Consider the following 7,035-nt stretch of genomic DNA (forward strand, 5'->3'; position numbering starts at 1 on the left):
TCGGTTCCTATTGATGAAGACGTAGGAAAGCCCATTGGTTCCTACTGATGAAGACGTAGGAAAGCCCATCGGTTCCTACTGATGAAGACGTAGGAAAGCCCATCGGTTCCTATTGATGAAGACGTAGGAAAGCCCACTGGTTCCTATTGATGAAGACGTAGGAAAGCCCATCGGTTCCTATTGATGAAGACGTAGGAAAGCCAACTGGTTCCTATTGATGAAGACGTAGGAAAGCCCACTGGTTCCTATTGATGAATATGTAGGAAAGCCAACTGGTTCCTATTGATGAATACGTAGGAAAGCCAACTGGTTCCTACTGATGAAGACGTAGGAAAGCCCATTGGTTCCTAGTGATGAAGACGTAGGAAAGCCCACTGGTTCCTATTGATGAAGATGTAGGAAAGCCAACTGGTTCCTATTGATGAATACGTAGGAAAGCCAACTGGTTCCTATTGATGAAGACGTAGGAAAGCCCATCGGTTCCTATTGATGAAGACATAGGAAAGCCCACTGGTTCCTATTGATGAAGACGTAGGAAAGCCCATCGGTTCCTATTGATGAAGACGTAGGAAAGCCCATTGGTTCCTATTGATGAAGACGTAGGAAAGCCCATCGGTTCCTACTGATGAAGACGTAGGAAAGCCCACTGGTTCCTATTGATGAATACGTAGGAAAGCCAACTGGTTCCTATTGATGAAGACGTAGGAAAGCCCACTGGTTCCTATTGATGAATATGTAGGAAAGCCAACTGGTTCCTATTGATGAATACGTAGGAAAGCCAACTGGTTCCTACTGATGAAGACGTAGGAAAGCCCATTGGTTCCTAGTGATGAAGACGTAGGAAAGCCCACTGGTTCCTATTGATGAAGACGTAGGAAAGCCAACTGGTTCCTATTGATGAAGACGTAGGAAAGCCAACTGGTTCCTATTGATGAAGACGTAGGAAAGCCCACTGGTTCCTATTGATGAAGACGTAGGAAAGCCCATTGTTTCCTATTGATGAAGACGTAGGACATATTGTATTTGTTGGGGAGTATTTTCATACGTCCGTTGGTACATTGACGTTACCAAACATCCACCAACATCTCGTCCTCTCTCTTCGTTACCTGCTGGTGAGGACATTGTGTTTCTGTTGGGCGACACCTGGAAGCTGCTTGACATCCACCTGGATCCATCTCTTCATATGTGTTCACATTATATATGTTATTTTTATTTTGTCATAAAGATGAACATAATCAGGTTTATTAGATTAGATGGAAGCATTGATTCAGGTCACATAGAGCTAATGGAACATGAACACATTCACACAGAGTATCCTCTCACTGAGAGAGGAGGGTTACTGGTCTCCTTCCACTCTGATCCTTATCTGGTAACATGTGGGTCAGCAGATCAGCGACATCCTGCTTTAACACACACACAAACACGCACGCACGCACGCACGCACGCACGCACGCACGCACGCACGCACGCACGCACGCACGCACACACACACACACACACACACACAAAAAGCTCTAAATCTGCTGTAATATAATATAATAGCTATGATAAGTTGTTTTCTAAAGGACAGGAGGCTGGTGGAAGGTGTCGCTCACCTTGATGACTTGTTGGAGGCGTACTAATCCAGCGCAGTAGCCTGGGAATAGGAGATCCATATCGGACGATTCTGCACCTCATGATGGGTGCAGTGCTATAGCTATGTTTGAACTCCAGATGTTGGAGGGTGCAGTGCTATAGGTATGTTTGAACTCCAGATGTTGTAGGGTGCAGTGCTATAGGTATGTTTGAACTCCAGATGTTGGAGGGTGCAGTGTCATAGGTATGTTTGAACTCCAGATGTTGTAGGGTGCAGTGCTATAGGTATGTTTGAACTCCAGATGTTGTAGGGTGCAGTGCTATAGGTATGTTTGAACTCCAGATGTTGGAGGGTGCAGTGCTATAGGTATGTTTGAACTCCAGATGTTGGAGGGTGCAGTGTCATAGGTATGTTTGAACTCCAGATGTTGGAGGGTGCAGTGCTATAGGTATGTTTGAACTCCAGATGTTGTAGGGTGTAGTGCCATAGGTATGTTTGAACTCCAGATGTTGTACGGTGCAGTGCCATAGGTATGTTTGAACTCCAGATGTTGGAGGGTGCAGTGCCATAGGTATGTTTGAACTCCAGATGTTTGAAGGTGCAGTACTATAGGTATGTTTGAACTCCAGATGTTGGAGGGTGCAGTGTCATAGGTATGTTTGAACTCCAGATGTTGGAGGGTGCAGTGCTATAGGTATGTTTGAACTCCAGATGTTGTAGGGTGTAGTGCCATGGGTATGTTTGAACTCCAGATGTTGGAGGGTGCAGTGCCATGGGTATGTTTGAACTCCAGATGTTGGAGGGTGCAGTGCCATAGGTACGTTTGAACTCCAGATGTTTGAAGGTGCAGTGCTATAGGTATGTTTGAACTCCAGATGTTGGAGGGTGCAGTGTCATAGGTATGTTTGAACTCCAGATGTTGGAGGGTGCAGCGCTATAGGTATGTTTGAACTCCAGATGTTGGAGGGTGAAGTGCCATGGGTATGTTTGAACTCCAGATGTTGGAGGGTGCAGTGCCATGGGTATGTTTGAAGTCCAGATGTTGGAGGGTGCAGTGCTATAGGTATGTTTGAACTCCAGATGTTGTAGGGTGCAGTGCTATAGGTATGTTTGAACTCCAGATGTTGGAGGGTGCAGTGCTATAGGTATGTTTGAACTCCAGATGTTGTAGGGTGCATTGCTATAGGTATGTTTGAAGTCCAGATGTTGTAGGGTGCAGTGCTATAGGTATGTTTGAACTCCAGATGTTGGAGGGTGCAGTGCCATGGGTATGTTTGAACTCCAGATGTTGGAGGGTGCAGTGCCATGGGTATGTTTGAACTCCAGATGTTGTAGGGTGCAGTGCCGTGGGTATGTTTGAACTCCAGATGTTGGAGGGTGCAGTGCTATAGGTATGTTTGATCTCCAGATGTTGTAGGGTGCAGTGCTATAGGTATGTTTGAACTCCAGATGTTGGAGGGTGCAGTGCTATAGGTATGTTTGAACTCCTAATGTTGTAGGGTGCATTGCTATAGGTATGTTTGAAGTCCAGATGTTGTAGGGTGCAGTGCTATAGGTATGTTTGAACTCCAGATGTTGGAGGGTGCAGTGCCATGGGTATGTTTGAACTCCAGATGTTGGAGGGTGCAGTGCCATGGGTATGTTTGAACTCCAGATGTTGTAGGGTGCAGTGCCATGGGTATGTTTGAACTCCAGATGTTGGAGGGTGCAGTGCTATAGGTATGTTTGAACTCCAGATGTTGTAGGGTGCAGTGCTATAGGTATGTTTGAAGTCCAGATGTTTTAGGGTGCAGTGCTATAGGTATGTTTGAACTCCAGATGTTGGAGGGTGCAGTGCCATGGGTATGTTTGAACTCCAGATGTTGGAGGGTGCAGTGCCATGGGTATGTTTGAACTCCAGATGTTGTAGGGTGCAGTGCTATAGGTATGTTTGAACTCCAGATGTTGGAGGGTGCAGTGCTATAGGTATGTTTGAACTCCAGATGTTGGAGGGTGCAGTGCTGTGTCAGGTTGATACGTGATAGTGGATCCATTAGGGGGGATGTGACTGATTTAATGTGAACCAAGACTATGCACTCAAATGCCTTCACAGCCGCTGCTGTCAGGGCTACCAGCCTGTTAACAGTTATATAGGATTATAGTATTATATCAGTCCAGATAGTTGAATGGGGATAATGGTGGAGGTTTTGAAAGGAGCTGGGACCTTTTGTTGTCTAAGTGAGGAGTAGATGTCTGTGAAGACTGGGTCCTTTATATCATGATGTATGTTCCTGGTTTAGATTGGATAGCTATGGAGAATGGAGTCTTAATGAATATCTTTTTGAATAATTAACTATAAACTAGTTGCAGTGTGCAGATATTGTTGAAAATGGGAATCTTTAAAATGTTGGTATTGGATGTAAACACAGTCCCTGAAACTGATCTGGGGTTTTGCAGAATCGTCCAATATGGAACTTGTTGTCAGTCGGTTGGGTCGGCTAATTCACACGAGCTGCTGTACATCCAGTCATCTTCATCTCACTGCTCACTGTGACTGTTTCCTCTTTTATGATTCTACATCTCACTGCTCACTGTTTCCTCTTCTATGACTCTACATCTCACTGTGACTGTTTCCTCTTCTATGACTCTACATCTCACTGTGACTGTTTCCTCTTCTATGACTCTACATCTCACTGTAGCTGTTTCCTCTTCTATGATTCTACATCTCACTGTGACTGTTTCCTCTTCTATGACTCTACATCTCACTGTGGCTGTTTCCTCTTCTATGACTCTAGATCTCACTGTGACTGTTTCCTCTTCTATGACTCTACATCTCACTGCTCACTGTTTCCTCTTCTATGACTCTACATCTCACTGTGACTGTTTCCTCTTCTATGACTCTACATCTCACTGTGACTGTTTCCTCTTCTATGACTCTACATCTCACTGTAGCTGTTTCCTCTTCTATGATTCTACATCTCACTGTGACTGTTTCCTCTTCTATGACTCTACATCTCACTGTAGCTGTTTCCTCTTCTATGACTCTACATCTCACTGTGACTGTTTCCTCTTCAATGATTCTACATCTCACTGTGACTGTTTCCTCTTCTATGACTCTACATCTCACTGTGACTGTTTCCTCTTCTATGACTCTACATCTCACTGTAACTGTTTCCTCTTCTATGATTCGCTATTTTAAACTGAACTGGAGACAAAAATGTTTCAGTGTTTTATAAAAAAATACATTCAGAACCTCAGAAAACATGGATAATAGTTGGGGGGTGGGCGGGGGGGGGGGGTATTTCTTTCACTGAACACAGATGTTGCAGATGTTGTAGATGTTGAATGTGTGTGTGTGTGTGTGTGTGTGTGTGATAAGTCGGCATGCTGTGATCTGTCGTCTTATCTTCGGTCTTACCAGCCATGTTGGAGCAGAGAGGGATTAACTAAACTATTCCAGCTGTTGCAGATGTTCTTCATCAGAAGTTTGTTTTTTCTTTCAGTTGTTGCTTCCTGTAGGAAACTGAAACACCTCATTCAAACATTCAGCTCAAGAAAAGAGATTCATACGAATGAAAAGAAAACTCTGAAAGAGTGAAAGTGTTGAAGTGAAGAAAGTTAGATTGATGGTACGTAACGTCCTGTCCTGACCACACACACACACACACACACGCACACACACACACACACACACACACACACACACACACACACACACACGCAAACACACGCACACACACACACACACACACACACACACACACACACACACACACGCAAACACACACACACACACACACACACACACACACACACACACACACGCACGCACACACACACACACACACACACACACACACACACACACACACACACACACGCACACACACACACACGCACACACACACTCATACAGGTGGTGAATTAATAGGAAACAGACGTGTTCCTGTGTGTGCCTGCAAAAGCACTTATTCAGCTGGGAATGTAGACTATACGCACACACACACACACATACGCACACACACACACACACACACGCACACACACCGTGCCACTGGTGTTTGTTTTGCTGATAGTCTAATCTGATTGGCTGACCTCTGCTCTGCCTGGATAACTCCGGGTTAGGCTGTCTGAAGACGACTGTAGACCTCACAGAGAGTTAAAGGTCATTTTACAATATTTCTGGTTCTATTTAGGACTTCTACTGTTTTATATATTCAGGTGTAATATTCTGATAGTTCTGATGTAATGCATCCCGTCTCCTACCAACAATCAACACTACTTTATTTTAACCACCCAGACACCATTCAGCAGCCCCTTGTGTCTGAACTGTAATTGAATTCAAAGTGAAACGAGTTGAAACCAGATCACAGAACAGGTTCAGTTTAAAAGTTCCTCAACATATCAACTCTGAAGTTCCAGTTCTACTAGAATGAGCTTCTGACTCATTCACACTCACTTAAAGGTTCTGATTGGTGCTGGCGGACGAAGGAGGTCAGTGATGGGACAAGTGAGAGAAAGAAACCTGTGACAGTATCAGTTTGAATGTATATATTGATGGGATATTGTGTGGATGAGGGGGTTTGGAGGGTATATAACTATATATAACTACGGGACATTTAGAGTCAACAATGAACCTGCATGTCTTTGGACTGTGGGAGAAAGTCTCATATATTCAGGAATTGAACCCCCAACCCCGTCAGTAGAGCCTTTCTCTTCTGTGTTATCTCCTCAGTCATCCATCTGTCTGTCCAGTGGAAGGTGACAGCGCCGACGCCTTTATGCTTTAACCAGTCCCCCCCCCCCGAGCCGAAAGTGATATGCTTGAACCTCCTCGGCCTGATTCCCTCTCAGCCTGCAGGATATTCTGGGGACCAAATGAAAAATAAGCGCCGTGCATGCTGGGAAAACATTCAGCTTCTGTCAGTGGCTCTGCAGCTGTTGAGGTCTAAGTGGTTTTAGTGTTTTTAACTTGGTGTCTGCAGGACTGTAATCCAACCAAAGAACAACCGCTCAAAGAGAAGAGACGTTCGTTACTCACAGCCTGCATTGTTTAGGAAAGCCCGGTACGATACCTAAGTCTACATAAAATGGACAATTTAAGAAAAGATTCACCTTTGTGAAGTTTCCTAAAGTTGCATTTTATTTTTAAGTGTGTTTAACGAAAACAAATTTTGAGTCAATCAGCTGCTTATAGAATATTTTTCTCCGTCAGGCTTCCACTTGGATTTATCAGGATTTACTTGATTTCACTGATGAACAAACTTTTAACTGTAAAGGAATGACTGAAATGAGCTCCTGCCTCGATTTGCTGGAAATGTTTTGTCCTCTGTGGCGTGTTGTTGGAGATGAACGCTCTAAATCTTCATAATTATATTGTAGGGGAAAGCTGGAATGTGGGTTTTGTCACATTAAGGGCAGGCTTTTGAATTTTGAGCATTCACTTCATAGCTGGTTGAATCTTCAAGGACTGTTTTTCC

This window comes from Sebastes umbrosus, chromosome 9, assembly GCF_015220745.1.
Source record: "Sebastes umbrosus isolate fSebUmb1 chromosome 9, fSebUmb1.pri, whole genome shotgun sequence".
Lineage (NCBI taxonomy): Eukaryota > Metazoa > Chordata > Actinopteri > Perciformes > Sebastidae > Sebastes > Sebastes umbrosus.